The 24069-nt window shown below is 34.1% G+C and overlaps 1 protein-coding gene across 16 annotated transcripts in view; it reads left to right on the top strand.

Moving 5' to 3' along the window:
• The window catches only part of ADGRL3 (adhesion G protein-coupled receptor L3), a 971834-nt gene that overhangs the window by 229178 nt on the left and 718587 nt on the right, over positions 1-24069 (top strand). The window lies entirely within an intron of this gene.

Below are 24069 nucleotides of genomic sequence, written 5' to 3' on the forward strand. Positions count from 1 at the left end.
TTACATAATTCTTTTATATGCAACATATAGTGAAGCTTCCAACCTTGTTATTATGAACTGTAATAATATTTCATATGTGCACGGTATAATAGTTTAACAAGTGCTTTTCTCACAATTTAGTGAGGCAGATAATCTAAGTATTACCACTCCCATTTTATAGGTGGAATAACAGAATCTAAAAGTTGAAGTGACTTCCCCAAGGTCATACAAATATGTAGTATGAGTTAGTACTGGGGCTTGAACCTAGATTTGTTAACTGCAAGTTTGTTCTTTTCTTTATACAATTTTTCTATCTTAAAAATAATTAACTACTACTAAAACACATTCTGACAGCTTTCAGCTGCTTTTGGCTTTCATGTATGTTTGCTTCTGGTATACTTGGGCCAAAGGTCTAATGACATAGTTGGCCTGATTCTACAAAGCTTATCCTGAAAGGCTGCATTTAATGATGGCAAGTAACCATTAGTAGGAATGCTTCCATTAACATCCTTTGAATCATTGCCTACTGTACTCACCATCTTTCTGTATAAGACTTTTCTCTATCTTAAAGAGAATTACATTTGTTATTTTGTAAAAAATGTGACTTCATCATCATCCATCATTTTAGTATGAATGCTGATCATAGCTCTTCCATTCCTTAGAACTTCATGAGTTATTCTGGACATAACATTTATCTACTGGTAGTTTATCTTTTTTTTTTTTTTGACAATGAGCCTTTCTAAACAACATGAGGTAGGTTCTCACATTTACGTCTGTCATCAAGTCCATATGTCAGTAAAAACTGTTTTCACTCTCCTATAAAAGGTAGATTCTAATTTCCATACTTCAATGAATCTGTTTTCTCAATGGCATGGAGTACTCCAGGTTCTGGTGTAGAGCACCACCCAGTCACACCTGTTCTTTCTAAGTAATCCTTGTTTGTCTTTTCTTAATTCTCTATAGCAGCTTCTGGCTTTGAATAATTCATTTACCCTCTGAGGTCTTCATTTATAAAATAGAAGAATTAGATGAGATGATCTCTATGGTCTCTTAGAGATTGGTGATCCTTTTTTGGAATAATCCTGTAATCCATCTCATATCTTGAAGACCATCCTCCACTGATACCTTTCATTTAAATTGAGATTTTGAGTTATAGGCATTTATATGTTAAGAGAATTTTGGCAGCATTTCTGAAAGTATGTTGAGTAAAATGGTCAATCACTTGTGTCCTAGACACTCCCCTTTTAGGCCATATTCTCATCTTGGGAAGAAATCTTCATGTGTTGTACATATTTGCTAGCTAATTTATTTAATCACCTGGCATAGTGGAAATTGTCAATATGGTAAGAGGGTTGTTGTATGTATTGGGTCCAGGCAGTACCTAGACATAATTATTTTAAACAACAGACTTTTAAAATTAGATGCTTCTTTTATTTGACTCTCTGCACTCCTGCTAACTTAGTATTTCTGTTTTTCAAAAACGTTTGGCAAATCATGGTACAAAGGAAAGAGTAGTGCATCACAAGACCCAAATTTAAGTCTTGGTTTGCTACTTACTTACTGCATCTGTGGCTTGGACAAGTTAACAGTCTCTGTGACCCTCAGTTTGCTCATCTGTAAAATGAAGTATTAGAACTACATACACCTTTGTCATTCCTGCCAGCTCTAATTCTGGGATCCTTGGATCCTTTTATTTGATTAGTGTCACAATAATCCTAGAAGTCACATCCCTATTATTACTCTCCTTTTATAAATGAGGGAATTTGGAACCAATATGTATATAACTTAAGCAGAGCTAAAGAGCATTTTTACTTTGGCTATGGCATTTTTGAAGCTGTCTCTTTCCACTATGGGACCCTTGTATATTTCATAGTGCATTTCCAGCTCTGAAGTTTTTATTTTCTAACTAAAACATTGTGCCTTTGCTTCTTACCTTCTCGGTTGTGAAGCCTGTATTTACAAGGTGCTGCTTGGAAATATATTGTCTTTTTGCTACTGTTCTCTAGAATACCTCACCTTGGAAATTTTGGATCATCATAGTGATGACTAATTCTTTCAAACCTGCAAATAGTGATGGCTTTTCTTGTTAATCTTCTGAATTGTAAATGCTATCTCCCATCCAAAGGATCTGATTTATTCCCTAAAAAGGGTTTTGAGTATTTGACTAAAGTTAGGCTGGCATGGATGAAAAATAAAAAGCTACAAGAGTGTTGAGGGTCCTTGTCCATTGTGTATGCCCTTACACTGCTCTACTTTGAACCGCTTATGGAGGCTCTAAACAGAAGGCTATTGAAATTACTGAAGAGAATCTTTATTTATATTTAGGAAATCTTTATCAAACCTCACAGTGTAGCCAAAGAACTGAATGATGAAAAAGATAATTTTGATATAGTGTACTATGTAAATAAAATATGGTAACACAATTTTCAATAAAAAGAAAATCTTGAAAAAATATAAAAGTGTACTTTATGAAATACTAGTCAGATATCTTTTCTCCAACTGCTACCAAGCTGTTTTGTTCAGAGCAGCATTAAAGTGAATTAACTCATTTGTTGGTGTGCATTGCTGAAGGAGACACAGGTTGCATGTTTGATACAGATATGAGTCTGTTAACTTTGTGAATTCATGACCATTAATTGAACCCTTGCCTCCAGCTAGCCATGTCTAAATTCCATGTCATTGGTCATAAAGGGTCTTGGGGATGGGTCTCAGTAATGTTTAAGAACCAACCCATGAATACTGTTTGAAAATTAACTGAAAATGTAAGTCTCCCTGATATCTTGTAGCATTTTTTTATATCCTAATTTTGTGCCAGACTTACTATTGAGCAATCTTTGGAGACTTAGAAATAATCATACTAATAATAACTGTCATGAGAAAAGTATTTAGAAGTTTTGCAAATAACTAATTTTAGCTTTGCTTATTGCCTCTTCTTCCTTTTAGCATATATATTCAAGAAAATATAATTTTGATATGCCACCACATTCCTTTGAAAATGAAGATGAGGTTTCTATGTACACACTGAAAAATGTCAGATTGCATGACCTAGTTTTAAAACATGCAATAAAGGTTTATCCAGTGGGTTAAAAGACATTACTACAATGCTTATTAACCCTTTCATTGTTTTTTTAACCAAAAGTGAAATTTGTATTCTACTGTACTTAGTTAATCCCACATACTCATATCATAGATACTATTTCCTATTTTAACACTCAAGTTGATTAAGCATTACTTTTATATGAACATTTCCTCCTTTCTGTAATATAGGCTAAATGAAAAATTATGCCTTCCTGTATAAGGATTGCCCATCTCTGAGTGTAAAAAGGACTAACCAGAAATTAAAAGATTTTAATCTAGAAGCATATAGGTTGTCCTTAGGCAATTTGAGATTTTCTTGTTTTTTTTTTTAAACATGGAACTAGCTTACACTTGGCTAATTGGACTTACATATGCGCTAATAGGAGACTAAGCTCCTGAACAGGCTATTATAGGACAGGACAGATACTCATTTATAGAGAGGGAACACGAAGAAATGGAAATCTTCCCCAGTGTCAGGCTTTATTAAAACTGTTGTTTGTTTAAGTGTCAAAGCCATTCCTGAAGTAGAAAATATTTAATCAGATCAAGACACAGAACTGCAATTGAAGATGGAAAGCATTTCGATGAACTCTGTAAAACTCTTAGAAATGCAGATGACTTTTGAGTGCATTTTTTATAAGAATTTAGTATTCATTAGGAAACAACACTGCTGACGGGATCTTATACTAGCTTTGTAAGTATGTGTTGTGAATGAAAATGCTGTCTTGAAAAGATTTCAAAATGTTCTTTGTATAAAGTCTAAATTCGGGATGGTAAAAGTAGTGAAAGTAACTTTTCAAGCTTTTCTTCCTAAACAAATTGTACACGCTAAAAACAGTGGAGTTCAATTTACTTTAATCTCTTCCCACAGTTAATCCTTCCTTTTTTATGAATAGGTTATTGGTTCTATTGCACCAATGAAATTAACTTCTAGACCTCTCTTACAAATATTGTATTGCATAGGCATGAAGGAAGCAGCAAAGTCTTCTAGAAATAGTTATGGTCCTTGGGAGTAGTAGCATGGCATAGTGGAAAGAGAATTGGGCTAGAAAAATAGACTATCAATGTAATCTCAGCAGATCATTTCTCTATTCTCAACTCTGTTCCTACGTGTCTGGATATGGTTTTGTAGAGTTCTGGTTTTCTAGTTTATTTCTCATTTGATCTTACAATAACCTTGGGAGACAAGAGCTATTTTTATCCCCATTTTATAATCAGGAAATTGAGACAAACAGAGGTTAGTTGAGGTATTAAGTGTATATGATGTGAACTCAGGTCTTTTTGGTTCCTGGCTCAGCTTTCTATCCACTGTGCTGCCTAGCTGCTTAGAGCTGGAAAGAGAGTTGGGCCTGGAGTAAAGAAGACTTGAGTTCAAATACAGCTTTTTTGTTTTTTTCACCATGGGTAAAGGAGCTAAGTTGTGCTTCAGTTTCCTCATCTATTAAATGGAGCATTTGCCACCCACGGTTATTATGGGGATCAAAGGAGATGATGCTATTTTTAAAGCACTTAAGCAGAGTGCTTGGCACATAAAAGGCACTTGATAAATACCTGCTTCCTTTTTCCTTCTATCTTGTTGGTTTTGGAAAAAACAACCTCTGGCTTCAGATTTTTCATCAGTAAAACGAACAGACTGAATCAGTGATCTGTAAGATCCCTTCAAACTAAATCTGAATCTGTCACTCTGTGCTCCTAAGTAATATAACTGTTAGTTTTCTCTTCTTCATTATGAATAGATCCAGAAGACTGGTTATAAAATGGAAATTTAAGAATTACAGAAAAATAGTATAATTAATCCAAGTAGAATGCTAGAATTAATATGTCATATGCTTCAATTTATTATCATACTTCATTAATCAAGTCCTAAGAATGTAAAGTTTGGAGTGAGAGTCCCTTGATTCATGTACCACCTGTGCAATTCTGTTATAACCGTGTGACTTTTGACATGTCACTTCACCTATGTGGGTCTTGGTTTCCTCATTTGTAAGATGAAGGGTTAGAATTAGATTACCTCTGAAATCTCTTACATTTCTGAATCTATGATCCTTGACTATTCCTTTCTCTTTGCTTCAGTTTAATGAATGGAACAAATACACATTTAGTTTGTTCATTTGTTTCTGTTAATATGTTGCTAGAAGAAAAGCATTGCAGTTTATGTTCCATGCATTCTGGCTTTGAGAGGATAAAAATCACTGAGAAGTAATCCCCCTTTTGCTTCTGTTCATAGATGATACTCGAACATAGAATCCCATCACTGCATGCTGTCTGTAACTCTTCCAGTGAATAAATGGCAATATTGATGCTTCTGAGTGTCAGGATAGGAGGCCGGACTGGTTATTCATACCCACCCAGTGATTGTGTAGCTAATTAGAATTGTATATTGGCAGTAGTTGTTGTGGTAGAGAAAGTCTATCAATGTTACTTTGTGTAAAATTTTAATCACACAAGTTAGGACATTCAGAATTATGGTTTCCATAGTGACCACAACACTGAATACTGTGTAAAGCATTACAGTAGGGGTCTTTGATTATGTGAAAGCTAACCAGAAGTGAAACAAAATGGTCCATATGTGCAGCTAAAGTTTAAAAAAAAAAGTCCCATTCCCTTGTATTTCATGTTATTGGGTTACTATGTGTCACGTGGCTCAGCCTTAGACTAAAAGGCCTATTGTTATCCTCATGTGGATGCCCCACTTAAATTGTGATTAAGATTTTAAGATGGGGTTTTAGAAATGTCTTTTGCAAACATTAAATGTACTTTTTTTCCTTCTTTGCCCTTCATTTTCCCATTCACCCCACATTTAGTATGTACCAGATCAGGCAGATTTGGTGAGGAGATTGTCTCCTTTCTTCTCCTCCTCCCCTTCTTTTTTTACATGGAAGAAATTCTTGAAGATTCTCTATCGCTAAGAATCAGTGGTCATTATATGTTCGGGGAATAGAACTCTGGTGCTAAAGGTTTTACTTAGTATTCCCCATTTGGTCATCTATGTCTAAGAAACTGTCTAAAGCTCCATTTCCCCACATTAATTTTATCACTGACGTGAAAAGAATTCCAAGAGATGTAATTGCTGATTCATAATGCATACAGAATAGAGTGAGAGAAAATTGTAGATAAGGGAAAGAAGAATGCCCAAAGACAGAAGATATTGAGGTGACAATCTGGCCTTCAAATTGATGGATAGAGAGTACTTTTTGGTACCCCAGTTGTGAATTGATGACCTTAATGGAGCCCTTGTTACAAAATATAGTGTTGATTAGAGAAAGAAAGTCATAAATCCTTTTCTGTCAGTGGGGAAAGTTGGTTAATACAGCAGACCTGCCTGATAAAAGTAAAATAAATAATTAATTAATTAAATAAATAAATCTTGAGCCATAAAGACCTTCTTTGCCCCATCCATATACATAATATATTAGTGATTTCAGAAATACTCAAGCACATTATTCTTATTCATGTAATCTATATTCCCGCCAGACTATGCTTGCTGAACCCCACCCTGACCATTCAAACTTCTGCATAGTTGTCCTTTTACATTCTGTCTTCCATGCCTTGAATGTACCAACTTCCTTCAAGACTCGAATAAGCTGCTGTCTCCTATGAGAAGGTTATCTTAATTTGTCTGATTGATAGTGTTTTTTTTCCTAGTTCAAATTATCTTTTATTCAGCTATCTGTTTATGTGTTATATTTCCCATAAAATATAGGATCCATGTGAGCAGGGTGTTTGTTTTGTTTTATTTGTTGTTGGTTTTTATTTTAACTTTGTATTATTAGAACTTAAGTTGTTACCTTGTTTATAGAATCTGTCTCTGCATGAAGTCTTTCCTGCTCTGTCCAACTGCTTGTGCCATCTCTCCCAATATACACTACTGGATATTTGAATGTACATACAAGAGCATGCATATCATAGTAGGCCTCCACCAGTCGCTGAGGACCATGGATCAGTGCCTTGAAGAGACACAGACCACAGTGTGGCTGTGTGTTATATCTACTCCATGAGGAGTAGCTGGAGTGTCCTTTCCAGTGCGCTGGCCTGGGCAGATCAATATGGAAAACAAGCTGTTGCCCATGCAGCAGTTTTTCCCTCTCCACAACATTGGTGGATGCAAAGGAAAGGCAGAGCCAATACAATTTGGCACCAGTGCCACCGCAGGAGTTGCCAGAGGGATGTGATGTCCAACATCCAACTGCCTAAGGGACTCCGACTCCTGATTTTTCCTAGGGGTTAACTCCTGGAGCCTTTCCCATATATGGGTATAGCCGCAAGGCAGCAGAGGATGTTTAAAATCTGGGTTTTTCTTCCCCTAGGCGAGTTGCCTAATGAAGAGTTGCTAATGAGCCTCACCTGCCTGAAGCGACTGGTTTTTAAGACACCAGTGACTCACCTTTGCCCCTTCTCCTGTTAGTGGAAACAGTTCCACCATGAGAAAGCCAGGAGTTGGGCTTTGGTTTTCAGAGGCTATTTGAGAAGATGCATGCTATTAGAGCATTTTATCCCCACTCCCACCCCGGCATGACAACCTTTGGAACCAAAAAAAAAGCATGCATATATACATATACTTATACACATATGTGTATATATATGAATATATAATCTATACCATGTATATATCTAAATCTGTCTACACACATATGTCATGTATATCTATATCTATCTACCTAATTTTTGATGTCTCTCCCATTAGAATGTAAGGTCCTTGTAGGCAGGGATTATTTTATTCTTTGTCTTTGTATTCTAAGTGCCTAATAGTACTTGGTATAAATATTGATTGCTTGGTTGATAAAATGTTCATTAAATTGAGTTGCATGAGTAAAATGAACTATTAAATAGCTCTTTTTTGCCTTAAACCCATCTCAAATTTAATTCTTTGAATTGGATGAGATTTTTAGCATGTATATGAGATGCTTTTTAAAATTTCTTTTCATAATATGTTATATAAATACTTGAAAATATGATTTCATTATTCTGGGAATTACTTCCCCAATAGATACAGTGATTTTTCGAATACCTTAGGTAGATGGTCTCTTAGAGCTGGCAAAAACAGAAATATTGATCATCTGATGCCCAATCTTCTGATAGTGAATCATGAATGAGACTCTAGTATTTCTCAGATTTAAAATAAACACCACCACAAAACAGTGTCAGTCACTGTACTTGTAACCAAACCTTCCCATCTTGTTTTTCCTGCTTGCCCTTATTTTATATTACACCACACTATATTATACTATACTACACACACACAATACAAATACACACACATACACGTGTATGTGGAGTATGATTTAATTTTCTCTCTTTATTGATGTTGATTTTTCTAAAATTCTTTGTGATAAACCAGATTTTTAATCCTCTAATCTTGTCAGTCTTCTGAGGCAGTGTGGCATATTGAAGAAGGACCTGGGTTCAAGGATTGACTCTGACATATATTTGCTTTATGACCATAGTCAAATCAGTTAAGACCTTAGTACCCTTGACAGCTTTGCGAGATTTAGTAGTTGCTAATCTGCCTCTGTGGAAGCAGTTTTCATCTCAGTAATTTACTATCCAGTGAAATATGAAGTCCAGACCAAAATAAAAAGCCAAAGACAAAAGGATAGCGCAAGTTTTTAGTATTAATCTATATAAGCATATTCTTAACCACTAAATAGAAATACCATTTAGTGTTTGTCCTAAAGAAGATATACAATAAATTGATATAGATACATCTATCTATCCATCCATCCATCCATCCATCCATCCATCCATTGAAAAAACAACTAAGAGAAATATCTGTACTTTTTGAAGGAGATGCTTCTCTTAAGTGGAGGTAGAAGGGTCTCCCTTACCAGTAATTACAATATATTACTGATTACCCCAGATATACTTCTGTGTGATATGGTTGCCACCTTTACTTAAATGTAAAATACAGTACATATGGGAAATCTTTGTATTTTTTTGAATCCTTTCTTATTTCTGATTATTCATTCTAATATATTTGTCATGTAGAAGCATGGTATTTAGGCATGAAAAAATAGTAAAAGATTCTTTCATAAAAATATACTTTTAAGGATTAGAAATCCCTGCATGTAACTATAGAGGATGAATTTTAACACTGGTTTTACCATGAAACTAAATAGTATTTTTAGATAAATTTTAATAATGGGGGAAGCTTTCTTCTCAGTTATGCCTTCTTTTCTGTACAATGATTTTGACTACAGTGACAGAAGAGATGAAGCACCAGCACTTTTTACTTTCAGTTTTAAAAATGTGAACTTAACAGTCCTTAACCAAGGTATTTCAATCATCAGAGAATAACCCCCAAAAGGATTATATAAGAGACATTTGAGTGTATGTTAATGTGGGAGGATATTGGGCAATGAGGGTACAGTTTTAAAGGCATACTCAAAAGACATACTCAGAATGTGGAGGCATTCTCCAGTCCTGAGCATATACAAATATTCTGTGACTATTTCCTGTCTACACAGTGATGAAAAAAAGATTATTTATTTGTCTGTTTGTTTGTTGTTTTTTTCTGGCTGCTGAGCCATTTCCTCTTTATGTCTTCTTTCCTTTGGTACAGGGGCCAGTAAAGTCTCAAAAATTCTGGGAACTGTAATCTAGACCAGATGAAAGAAAAGACAAACAAGAGACAGTACCATGCCAAACACAGGTCTGCTGAGGAGGCCATCCCTCCATACATTTGTCCTAAGGAACTCAGAGAGGAATCTAGATGTTGTGGTCATCAGGAAGAAAAAAAAAGCATGTTTGTTCATTGGAGTCATTTGTTGTACTTTCATTTCATCCCCAGATCCAAATAAAAGTGATTTTCTTTAGCCTGAGGGTACTTATACATGCCCTAAAGTAGAGAGCCAGGCCCCTCCATTCCATTGCCTCACAAAGTTCCAGATGCAAACTCACGAAACATCCTTATTTGTCCTCTGAGCAAGTGCTCACTATGTGGACCTCATTTTCCAGTCCCCCATTACTTTAAATTTAATACTACCACAAAATTTTAACCCTTCCCCAACCCCTCCAAAAAAATCAGCCAAGAGAAAACTCAAAAATATGACATTTTTTTCCTGAAGTCTTTTACTTCCATGTTATTACTTTTGTTTTGCTACTGCCCTAATTTATATTGTGAATGATATTTTGCCTGGTAATATAAAATATTTTCTAAAACAAAGAAACTATCCTGATTTTATTTTAATTCAAATAAAGCAGTGTATCTAAAGGATTAGCACAGTGCCTAGCACATAGTAGTCACTTTATAAATGTTAACTTGACTACATAACCCTTAAAATGTTGTGTAAAAGTCATTTACTATTTTAACAATTACTACTAATAACAGAAACATTGAAATGAAGAATAACTTGGTGCATTAAAAACTGATCACTGCTGGTAAGTCTAAAAATGAGAATTAGAATTTTGTTTGTAAGTACTTAATTGTAACCAGTCACATTTTTTATATTGCTTATTACAGATTAGCCTAAAGTAATGTTGTTTTAAAATATGTACAAATATATATAGCTTAAAATTAATTACCTTAGACTGAAGTATTCTGATTTTATTAGTTTTAATTTATTCTAATTAAAGTGACTTTATGAATTATCTTGATTATATTCTTTGTTAGTTTTATTTGTTACTCTTTTTATGGTATTAACATTTTCATAATTATTATGGAGGAACAGAAATAGTGAACAGAATATTGAATTTAGTCAGGGAGACACGTGACCTATATGACATTGTAGAAGTCATTCAGATTTTCTAAGACTTAGGTACCTCATTTGTAATATAGGAACATGTAGAGTATTTACTTTTCTGTTAACTAGTTAACAAGATCATGGATGAACAGTACTGTGAAAATGTTCAAGGGCTATGCAAACATAAATTATTACTACCTTAACAAAAGCTATAGATGGAAGAGTTTTAGCAATTTAAATTCACATCCAGGAAACATTGAAAGATACATTTTAGAAAGCTACATAGTTTTGCAGAAAGTATAGAGGTTGGCTTTCCTGCCCTGTTGTCTTAAAAAATGCTGCCAATTCATTTTATGAAATTTGATATTCTAAAATTTTATGTCGAGAGCTCTCATTAGTTATATTTAAAGAGATAGCCCCTCCAATGCAGATTTGGAAGGAGGAAAAAGATACATACTGTCTTTTTAAAATTATTATTGTTTATTATTCATCCTTCTTAGTTGTCCCTTTCTGAATCATTTATAATTATGATAGTTTAACTCAATGATGAGGGTTTTTTTTTTTAGTTTTCAACATTTGTTTTTATAAGATTTCTAGTTCCAAATTTTTCTCCCTCCCTTCTCCCCAAGACCTCAAGTAATCTGATATAGGTTATATATATATATATATATATATATATATATATATATATATATATACACACACACACACACACACACACAATCACAGTAAACTTATTTCTGTATTAGTCATATTGTGATAGAAGACTCAAAACAAAAGGGAAAAACCTCAAAAAACAAAAATGAAAAAAGTAGTAACAGAGTGGTTCTGTATCTAGATTCCACAGTTCTTTTTTCTGGATGTGGAGAGCATTTTTCATCATGAGTCCTTTGGAATTATCTTGGAAATGATGAATTTTAAGAAATAAAAAGGCAATTCCATATGGAAGTTAAAGCTTCAGTTCTTAGATATTAGTAATGTTATAGCTGAGGAAGTGTTCCTTATCATGCAAAATTACCTCTTTTAGCATAGAATATTTTGTTTTGTTTTATTTTGTTTCTTATTTGGCAACTTTTATTGGAAATCTTTCCAGAAGACATTGCAAGCTTCCCTAGTTTATTAGGTGAAGTGTTGTTAATAGTTTAAGATTATCATTATTATAAACACACGATGTATTGGACTGATGACCTCAGGGACTTTGGGGGTTTGAAGGGCTGTTTACCCAACTTGAAATAATCCCAAATGGTTGTGCTTTCATTTCAGTGTAATTTGTCTACTTCCTACTGTCACCACCTGCCTTAGGTGCCTAGAATATTCTGCTCATTGTCCTTTCAAGAAAGGATCAAATTGAAGAGGGGTATAAGGAAAAAGATAATCAAAACCTTCCTTCCTTCCTTCCTTCCTTCCTTCCTTCCTTCCTTCCTTCCTTCCTTCCTTCCTTCCTTCCTTCCTTCCTTCCTTCCTTCCTTCCTTCCTTCCTTCCTTCCTTCCTTCCTTCCTTCCTTCCTTCCTTCCTTCCTTCCTTCCTTCCTTCCTTCCTTCCTTCCTTCCTTCCTTCCTTCCTTCCTCCCTTCCTCCCTCCCTCCCTCCCTCCCTCCCTCCCTTCCTCCCTCCCTCCCTCCAACTTGTTATTTTTTTCCTTTCATGATCTCAAAACTTGAATTCAGTTCTTATTGACTGAGAGTTCAGTCTTCTATTCACTACACTATGCTGTTTCTAACGTGTAAATAATAGTTAAAAGAATCAGCGAACTCTCTCTCCAGCATGATTGCCCTATTCCACTTTATAGTAGAGTATCATGATTTCATGACAGCTGTTTTCTTCATTGCTCAGAGGCCCCCCTTTTCCCCCTTGCCTCTGGTTCAATCAGGGATATGTTCCAGAGGGTTTAAGTTGCAGGATATCTGACCACTGGATAAAAGGATGTGGATGTAGTGTAATACCCATGAATTCTTGCTACCTCAAATAGTAGTAGGCTGCCCCACTTTTTAATTATCTTATGCTTCCTCTTCAGCTATATCTATGCCCCTATCTAATATAAACATCTGTAAAGTTTTTTTTAGAATATGGTGCACCCATTTGGAGGAAAAAATATGTTTCAGCAGGCAAAATCCCTATATACTCCAAAAGTTTCAAAAACTCTGAATGATTATTTAATTTAATGAAATTTCACATACAAAATGCCATAAAATTGTGATTTTTAGATCTAAATTGTCCCCGCACTGACATATGTATGAAATCTTTAAAGTATATACTTCTAGAATCATTTTATCTGACCTATTGATCAGTGAATAGTCATACATTAAATTAGGAAAAGACCCACCTCCCCCAAAATACCCTATTAAATTTAAATATTGTTATAAAATATCTTGTTGGGGATTTAAAATATGTATATATAAAATTGTCTGTGAATAAAACATTAAAATACCACTAAGACATTTCTTCTTTTTCCTCATATTTGCTAACAAGTATTAATGACCAATAGCCATAAAATAAAATTTGGAAAAATATAATTTATTAAAAGACAAACCTCTTATTTAAAATCAGGCAACTATCATTGAATTAAGTTTAAAAGGGGATTTTATTTAAGGACAATAATGAATACTAGCTACTGTTATGTTGTCTAACTCTATTGTCCAATAGAATTTCCTGTTAGTATATGACTAGCAAAATTTTCATTGGTTTTAAAATGACACTTCATCCTATTTTGCCTATGGCAGAAATCCTTGAGCACTAAAGAGGTTAGAAGTTTAGATTATGATTTTTCATTCAATTTTAGCGGCACACTTGTCAGACTGAACCAGCCCTTTAGGACATTTGCTTTATCTAATAGCTTATTCACTGACCTTCACATACAACAAAATATCCTTTGTGTATAGTTATAACTTCCAAACAACCTTAATATAAATGTACAATCATCTTATCTCAGTGTTAGAAGTTAGTAGCTTGTATTGTTCAATGAGCAATTGTGAATGACTTAACTACTCTCAGTAATGCAATGATCCAAGACAATCCCAAGGAACTCATGAGGAAGCTTACTATGCACCCCCATAGAAAGAACTGATAAAAAGAACACTTTTGGATTGTACATATATAACCTGGTTGTGATCTTGTGGAAGGGGGAGGAAAGGGAGGGAGGGAGGGAGGAAAATTTGGAACTCTAAATCTTATTAAAATGAATGTTGAAAACTACCCTTACATGTAACTGGAAAAAAAAAATGTTTGTTGCTAGAAATTAGTAGCTCAGAGAGGATTGAGTCCAAATGGATACTGACTGAGAAGTTTCCCTGCAACATTCTAGACCAGTACTTATCTGACTTTTGCTTAAAGAATCCTACCTAGGCAGCTAGGTGGTGCAGTGGATAGAGCACTGGCCTTGGATTCAGGAGGACCTGAGTTCAGATCCGGCCTCAGACACTTTACACACTTACTAGCTGTGTGACCCTGGGCAGGTCACTTAACCCCAATTGCCTCACCCAAAAAAAAAAAAAAGAATCCTACCTAATGCTCTGGACTTCAAAACCTCTCAAGTGACCCAATTCCACTTTTTTGGACAGCTCTTTATAATCGTGGTTTGTTCCTCATATTAAGATAAAATCTGCCTTTATAACTTCAAATCATCAACTGTCCTTCTGTATGTGAGGAAGGAGAACAAGCTAATTTCTTTTCCACTTGTCAGTTCTTCAAGTACTTTTAAATCAGCTATCAAGAAACCTCTAACAAGTCTTTTCTTCCCTGGCTACAAAGCTCCAGTTTCTCCAACTAATAATTCACCCCTTTTATGATGCTTATCCTCCAAATACTTTATACTTTGCTGATGTCATTCCTCAAAGGTGGCACCCAGAAATGAACAGAATACAACAGATGTCTGATAAGGAAAGAGTATGGTCAGAATATCACCTACCTCATTCTGAAAACTATGTCTCTTAAAATGTAGGTTTAGGGAAAAGGCAGGCCTCCCAAGTGCTATGCAGTAACAAACTACACCTTAATTGACACCCAGTTGACTGAAAAGTATGGGGATTATGAGATACTTGAGAATTACTGCCATAGGCAAATAACAGATGAAATATCATTTTAAAGTCAAGGAAGTTTTTGCTACTAGTATAAAATTATGATTGTTTGGTTTATCATATTTAAAAAAAATGATTCAGTAAATAACATAAAACCTCTTTTCCAAGAAGCTATCAAAATCATATATGGTTACTTGAAAGAAATGGAAAAAAAACCCCAGCAACTTTTGAACAATTCTCTGATTTTTTTAACATTAAGTGAGTCATAAACAGGGACACATATTCACACCAAAATATCATTATTGAGGATGTCTGATACAACATCCAAATTGAAGGGCAATCTCCTTTGAGATGGTAAGACCTTTCAATTGCCCTAATTTGGAAAAGTCTTTGTGCTGGCTTTACCAAGCCTTATAACAAGGCAATGTTTGCTAAATTAGATCCTTATTTATGCAAAAGGTCATTCCAATCATTCACACAAGAAAACCAAGTGGATAAATAATACTTATTGGCTACACTATGAAATGAAGGTGGATAGAAAGCCCATAGGAGATCAGTCCATCAGTACAAATTGTTTGGGTAGATGATGTGGTTGAAAATTGAATGGGACATAGAATTCCTGTTGGTGGTCAGAAGTGCTTTTGATAAATTGATCATTGTTGATAATGACTATAGACTTCTCTCTAAAACAAAGTCCTGCCTTTGTAATGTCAGCATTGAGTTATGGAATACGCCAGGCTCTGAAGAAATAAAAGCGTGGGTCTCCCAAATAGGCAATAGAGAAATACACTGTAGGCATGTGTTAGGTATAACTTCCTATGAATTAGTGGGACTTTTTCTTATTTTGTTTCTTAAGATTGTATTAAGCTCTTACCATGTGTTAGACACATAGATAAATTCTGGTGTTAAAAAAAATACAAGTAAGCAAGAATTTCACTTCTTAAGAAACTTGTGTTCTGATAGGAGAACGCAACAGATATAGAAATGATTTGGATGGTGAAATTATAATGGTGGATGGAGTAAAAGAGCAATTGATTGACTTTCCTTATAGGCAATGGAAATGTTCATTACTATTTTCAAAGCTAGAATTGAAAAGAGTGGAGACCAGAATGCCAAAAAAAAAAAAAATGCATGGTAAATGGTTTGGAAATTCTGAAATTTCAAGATAGGGGAAATGATCACCAATCAGAGCCCATAGTAACAGGGTTAGGACTGTCAGTACTATAGAGAGGTGGAGGCTGGAAAGCGGGCAGCATGGCATGGACAAGATTAGGAAGAATAAAAGAATTATTCTCACAGTCTCCATGAGTGGAAAAGGGGGTTGACCATTTATGTAGCAAGATTATGGAATAGTGCATATGCTCCACTGGTTCCCATATGATATTAGAATATTTAGAATAAGGTTTCTTACATGTTGAGTGAATCTTGTTTTTGTTGCTAGTCACGTTCAATCAAAACTAAATGTTTTTCACACAAGCGGTTGCCTAGCCATGCCTCACCCCAATCTCTCAGAAATTCTTAAATTGTGCCCTTTTTGCTATATTCTATATGAAACAGTGAATCTCCATAAAAACATAAAGATACATATATTTGCTATTTAAAAATCTGATTTAAATCCAAAATAGGTTATGTGTATGATACATGAATGAAAATTATCCTAAAAGTTTCCTTTTCTTCCACAATTTGAATTTAAAGTGATCTGTGTGGCCCTTTGTATGGTCTACTCTTTATATTCAAATACTCCGGGGGCTGGGGGGGGGGGGGAAGTAAGATAGTGTCTGCGTGTCCATGTAGATTGAAGTTAGCTTTTTTATATATTTCCTTTAAATGACTTAATTTGTAAATAGCATACGCTCCTTAATATAAAAATGATTCTGTGTTTTTAAGAAGATATTTGATCTACCTGAAAAAAATTGTGTGTTTTGTTTAGTGAAAAGAAGAAAAGCACTTAAAGCTTTAGATTTGTTTCTGGCTTGGGTCTCCATTGTCAATTATCATGTCACTATATTTGATGTTAATAGTAACACGTGGAGCTTTCAGAGGATTTCAACTTTCCTAATTCTCTTTAAGAAATGTGTCTTTTTTTAGGCATATAAAAAGCATAGCCTAAGTCAATATTGTACTGACATTTGACCTTTGGAAAAAAATGCCTATTTGAGTCATGGCACAAGAAGGGAAAAAATGATTAATGTTTTCAGGAATCAAGTCATAACAGTTGCTTCATCAGAAAGAGATATGAAAAATATAAAGGAGTACCTAAGATGTACACATTTTTAAACATTTGATCCATGTTAGTAGTGTGAAAGCATGTAATTAGTCAAACTTGCCAATGATTACACAAAAGAATTGAACATCTAAATGTAGATTACAGAGACAGCTGTAGCATATCAGTCTACACATGGCAGAGATGTAAATAATTGTCTGGTTTTTTAGTGACAACCTTTAATGTTGAATATAAATTTTGCAGATGAAGACAAGAATATATCTATATTGTTTTGCTCTATTGGCCAGTTATCTTTTTTTTAAACAAATTGAACTGAGTTAAATCTTACAAACATTATTTGAATACCTACTGTATTCAAGACACTGTTAGATATATAGAGAATAACAAAATATGGTTTCTGGCAGCAGGGGACCTGCTGCCTAAGGTAGGATATAAAACATTCACAGATAAATATTATGAGAGAGAGAGAGAGAGAGAGAGAGAGAGAGAGAGATGAGCAAAATGCTGAAGGTGAATAGAGAGAATAGATAGACTTTCTCCATCTAAGTTATCAAAGAAGCCTTCTTCCTTAAATTGATGTTATTTAACCTAAACTTTAAAGAGTGAACTGACCTTGGGGGAGGAGGACCTTCAAGGAGCTTACAATTTAATGTAACATGCACATATTAAATGAACACAAAATACATGTAAAATAAATGCAGTATAATTTAGAAGGAAGGTAGCTAGGGGAGATCATGAAGGTTTCATGCAGAAGATAGCATTTAAACTGAACTTTGAAGAAAATAGTTGGCACTAGTTAGGAAAGAGTACATTTCTGGCATGGGGGTACAGTCTCTGTGTAGAAGAAGGAACCAGAAAATGGAATGTAACAACTGAGCAACAAACAACATGAACAGTGGTAAGGCTAGAACACAGTGTGGGAAGAAGAGTAATATATAATGAATGAAAGTAGAAAAGTAGGTAGGGTGTAGGTTGTGAAAGGCTTTAAATGTCAAGTAAAAGAGTTTGAATTTGATCCTTGTCTATTACCTCAAAGTACTAGAATTTACTCAATAGGGGAATGACATGGTCACATGTGTCCTTTGGGAATATCAATTTGGCAGCCACGTGAAGGATGTGCAGAGTTACTCAAGGGAGGAGTACAATTAGGAGGTGCTTGCCATTGTCCAGGTTAAAGGCAATGAGGACCTTAACTATATAAATGAAATTTGTTTCCAGAATGACTAATGAATAATTATACCATTGAAAATATTAGACAAACTAAGAAGTACAAAGGGGATGATATGTTGTTGTTTTATATTTGAACATATTGTGTATGATATGACTTGATTAGCAGGGTATCTAAGTAGAACTATAAGTCTGTGGCTTGGGGCTAGACCAACAGATGTGAAAGCCATGTGTATGAAAATGATAGTTTAAGTCGTTAGAGTAGATTAGATGGCTAAGGAAAAAAGAGAAGAGAAAAGGCCAATGGCATTGCCTTAGGGGAAATTTTCATTTGATGAGAGAAAAGTAGTGGAGAAGGGAAAGAGTGAGAAGGAGATTTAGAATTAAAGACTATAGAGATAAAAAAGATGGATTATTCTGAATGTAAGGAAATTAAGGAATTTTAGCACTGAGGATTTCCTGATGATTGAGGACCTTTGAAGTTTCACAGTTTTCTTTTGGGGGTGGGAGGTTGATTAGATAGGAAGAGAAGAAGTAAAGAAATATAACCAAAAGTGTAGAAGAGTAAATTACCCTTTCAAGAAGTTAAGAAGCAAAAAGGGGCATTGTAGTTTGAGAGGTTAGTAGGATTGAGAGGGATTTAAGGTTGTTGTTGTTTATCCTTGAAGAGAACCATGACATTGGGAGGTGATGTCATGGCTTGCAGTGAATTGGATTTTTAAGTGAGAGAGGGCTTTGCAAGGTAAATGACATTACTCTATACTCCAGAGCCATCTGGATTCAGTGGCAAGATATATATCAGGAATATTAAAGATGGCCCCTGATATTTGAGGCAATTGGTGTTAAGTGACTTGCTCAGAGTCACCCATCTAGTAAGTGAGATGATATTTGAATTCAGGTCCTCCCAACTTCAGGGCCAATGCTCTATTGACTGAGCCATCTAGCTGCCCTGGGATTTCAGGTAGATGACACTTGAGTAGGTTTATAGGCCAAGGGAAAGAATCCAATGAATAAATCAATGATTGAATATGAGAAAGCAATGATTGCATATGAGAAAGGAATGAAGAATGGAAAGGAAGAAACAGGGAGGGAGAAGAAAATACTTTATGGAAAGAGAATTTTTAGAGGTGTGGAAGGCATTGAGATCAAAGTCATCTTGCCCTTTAAGAACCAAGAAACCATTCACAGATGATATACCTCCCCCAACTTTTTTTTTTTTAAACAACAGAAAGAATTGATTGAATGAGTTCAAGAATATTGTGTTGTTACCTGATGTCAGGAGGCTTTCATTGGGAGTATTGAAGATTTTTAAGGATATAATCATTTAGCAGAAAATGAATCAGACCAAATAAACTATAATTTCATAATATCCTCCTATTACTTTTCCCCTGCACCAGTGCCTCAATTTCAATTAAAATTTGCATGACTATAAATAAAAATATTAACTATTATCTATGTGCTTTGCCCTTTTATATGGTGAGAGGGGCTGGAGAGAAGAGGGGGGGAAAGTAATGAATTTCACTACATTATATAAAAATTAATAAAAGGTACAAGTTATTTCCCATGTATTGATGGAAGCCCGATAGCAATTGAACATTGATGAATTCTGATGCTGTATATTTTCCATTCATGATACCAAATCTAGAATAAATTGTACTAATTTATTAAATCATAACCTGAATGATATTTTTTCCTAACTAAAACCATAATATGTTATTGCTCTTAGTGTATTTCAAGCACCATGCTAGATGGTAGACGTATGACAGCAACATATTTTAAAGTCTTTTTTAAAAACCAAACTAGCAAGTGATTGATGTAGACTCAAATATTTATTTTTTTCCTAAATGTATTAAACTAGAAAAAAAAACACATCTTGGGATAGGAAAATGTTTTCATATGCTAATCTGCATCAAATCGATATTTCACTTAGTTCTTTTTTGGCATTGTAAGTTCATCATCATATTAATTTTATAATATAAACATTGTAATTCTTTGCTGAATACTAATGTTTAATATAAATGTATATGCACAAGCTGGATTTTTTATTTGGGGCCCATGTACCTTGCTTATGGTCTTAGATAATTTGTCCTTGTCTTTTACTTAAATGTTAAGTTCAGATATCCTTTTCCTCACGTTTAATGCAAACTATATTTTTCACATTGCCAAATGCCAAGCTTTCAAAATAATTAACATTATTCAGTTAGTGGTCAGCCACAAGCAAAAAAAAAAAAAAAAAAAGAAGTGTTTTGATCAATCTAATGCAACATATGGTTGTCACTAGGATGTTAAGCCTAGCAAGAATACTTTTTCCAGATGTGGCTCACAGTTTATGCTATATCATTTTTTGGCTCATATAAATGCATTTGCAATGGAGACAAAGATTTTACAAGAAGTAAACAAACTTGAAATGATTTACACATTAAATCATTGCAATGATAATTCACTAGTGTTACTTGGGAATTGAGTGTCATCATTTACTTGAAATGGTTTGTGAGTTAGAAAAATACATCTTGGTCAAATAATTTAATTTTTCTAATGTTCGTTAAGGGACTCATACTCCTCTTAGGAATTGTTAATACATATTATACTATAATGTAGCATTTTTTAGGTGATACTGTCTACTGTCCTTTGCTGATGAGGCATTTTATCTTTTTTTTAAACCAAGGTAGAGGTTGAAGGAATACACACACACACACACACACACACACACACACACACACATACATATATATACACATATACATATATATACACATGCATATATATACACACATATACACATAGATATATGTATATAGAGAGATAATTTTACATGATCATTTAAAAATGGTAAGAAACTTTCTAATTCTGTTATAATTTCAAAGTATTTCATTGAAACTATTTTTTTACTCATTTTTTAGATGTAACAGAATAGAGAATGAAGCTGAAACTTTAACAAATTTACCTTGTTGTCATATTTGGTATAACCGTACATTTCTATGTGTGTGGAGAGGGGTGTATTGAAGAATTGGTCAGTGAAAGATTTTTTAAAAAATCATTTACCCTGAGATTTTTTTTTTCTAAAAACACAACATTTTATACAGCTTCAGCCTAGCATATGCTTGGTTAGTAAAAAGGCAAAACACTGCAAGTATTGTTCTTTATTAGGTGAGCTTATCTTCTCTAATAGCTAAATGATGTCATTGGAATTTCCTTATGCTAATAACAGCAAACTATATACCACAAATCATTCCCTAGAATCAACTGTCATAAAATATATAGACTGAGGTTTTATATTACACCTAAATATTGAGAATAACAAAGCTAAGCTTTAAGTTAAATATTACTCTGGTATGATCTGAATAGATTACTTTAAGTGGCTCTAAAATTTTGAATTGAGACATTCTTGGAAAGAGTCTTATTTTTTCCCCTCAGTTTTCATAACTTTTCTGATATAGTAGAAACTAATATCTGAAGAATCATGTCTCTAAATTGTTACCTTGCAAGATCCCTTGAAAGATGCAACAGTCAAAATTTTGTTCAATACCCCTTTAGCTATTAACATTAAGCAAAGCAGAAAATAAAGGTATACTTGGTAAAGACATTTGTTGCTTTTACAGAAGATAATCAGTGTCGAGCTCAAATTGAAATGAGTAGTGAGATCCCTCCACTGCCTTCTATTTACAGATAATATTGTGCTAAGTACATTGTTTGTTGATTAGATCTTTTTAAAAAAGCATTTAATTCTATAGAGCAAAACCTGCCTAAAAATTTCTTCTCCAACAAAGTTCCTCTCTTGCATACATCAGAATAATTTAAGATTACTTGAAGGATGTGATAAAGGACTTTTGTTGAGTAACCCTCTGATTGATTTAGATCAAGTGAAGCATAAAGCAGAGAGATATATGTAAGTAGAAGGCGTTTGACATTGTCAAAGCTTTTATCCAGGTCTAAGTCCAAAGTGAAGAGATTTCATTTTTTATGATATTCCCCTGTTTGCAGTTGACATGCTGATTTCATTGGGCCCTGAAATACTGTTGTTCTGCCTAAATTAGATTCATAATCATTCAAAATAGTTTGACTTAACTCTCTCTCCACACACACACACACACACACACACACACACACACACACACACCCCTTTAAAAAGGCCACATATAGAGAGAATAATATCTAGACTATGTAAAATATTTGAATAGAGAAACCATAGAGCTCATCCAACAGAACATGTGTATTAGGTAGACATTCATTTGGCAATTATCTGGACTCAGATTTGAAAAGGAAGGGAGGATAATGAGAGCTGAATTGCTTTGGTGGAATTATATAGTATTTATTATAATCTCAATTTCCCTGAAATGAATTCCAACTTTTTAAAAATAATAATAAATATTTTTATTTAAAGTTTTGAGTTCCAAATTCTATCCCTCCTTCCCCTCCTCTATTCCCCTTTCCCTGATACAGTAAGCAATCACATATAGATTATACTTGTGCAATTATGTAAAATATTACCATATTTGTCATTTTGTATAAGGAATCAAATAAAAGAAAAAAATGAAAGAAAGTGAAAATAGAATGCTTCAGTCTGTGTTCAATCAATATCAATTCTTTCTTTGGAGGTGGATAGTATGCTGCATTTTAAGTCCCTTGGTATTTTCTTAGTTCATTGTATTGTTGAGAATGGTTAAGTCATTCACAATTCTTCATCAAACAATATTGCTGCCACTGTGCACAATGTTCTCCTGGTTCTCCTCACTTCACTATACATCAGTTCATATAAGTCTTTTCAGGCCTTTCTGGAACCATCCTGTTTGTCATTTCTTGTAGAACAATAATATTCCACAGTAATTCAATTATGTTCCTTTGAGTAAGCGTTCTCCTTCATTCTAACATGACAGTTTTTAATATATTTGATTATTGACCTTACTGACCTATTAACCTTTTCAATTATGGTCCAATGAAGGGGAAAAATAATTATTGCCTTATCATTTAAAGGTTTGGGCAAAATCTGAGTGTGTTTGTTAAATCATATTAGCTATAAACTTAATTTCTTTCCTTATGTTATATAAATTATATTTGTTAACATATTTCAGTCTTCTCACAGATATTTTGCACATCTCTCATCTGTTGGATCACTAGTAAATTTCATTCTTTGGAGACTGTGATGTTCTTTGTTTAAGGACAATGTAGCATCTCTGGATGCTGGTTTTTAAATGATGGATTTTTATGTGAAGAAGAGGTTTGGCAAGTTGTATGACACAACTTCCCAGAAACAATCTAATCTTTCCTTTCCCTTTTGTAATACTAGGCCAGTTCGTTATTATTTTTTTTAATTTTTTTTTTTAGTAAGGCAACTGGGGTTAAGTGACTTGCCCAGGGTCACACAGCTAGTAAGTGTTAATTGTCTGAGGTCAGATTTGAACTCAGGTCCTCCTGACTCCAGGGCCGGTGCTCTATCCACTGCGCCATCTAGCTGTCCCAGTTCATTATTTTTATGTAGTGTCTGCCTGTGATCTGGGTTCTTATGTTCTAACTCATTCATTCAACTGTTGTTCATCATAGTCTAGAAAATTTGCATTCTTCATCCTCATGATTTTTCCTTGTAGATTGATAGGTCAAAATCTTTTGAGAATGTATCTGATTAAAGAGATTTCATGCTGGTATATGACTTAATAGGATGAACTTGATAGGATATTGCTATCTACAAACAGGAGTATCTTTAATGAGTAAATCATTTGTAGTCAATCACTTCCATCTGAACTGTTTTCTGGGTGCCCTTTATGACAGTGATGAAGAGAAAGGTGATCATAAGCCTCCATGTTTTATGCCTCTCTTGATGATAATTAGAACGCTATTGACCAAAGTTATCTCGTTGCATTTATGTAGGAATTATATGTGATTTTAATATATTCACAGGTGATAACTTATTGAATACCTTGTTTGTGTTCATGAA

This window comes from Dromiciops gliroides, chromosome 6, assembly GCF_019393635.1.
Source record: "Dromiciops gliroides isolate mDroGli1 chromosome 6, mDroGli1.pri, whole genome shotgun sequence".
NCBI lineage: Eukaryota > Metazoa > Chordata > Mammalia > Microbiotheria > Microbiotheriidae > Dromiciops > Dromiciops gliroides.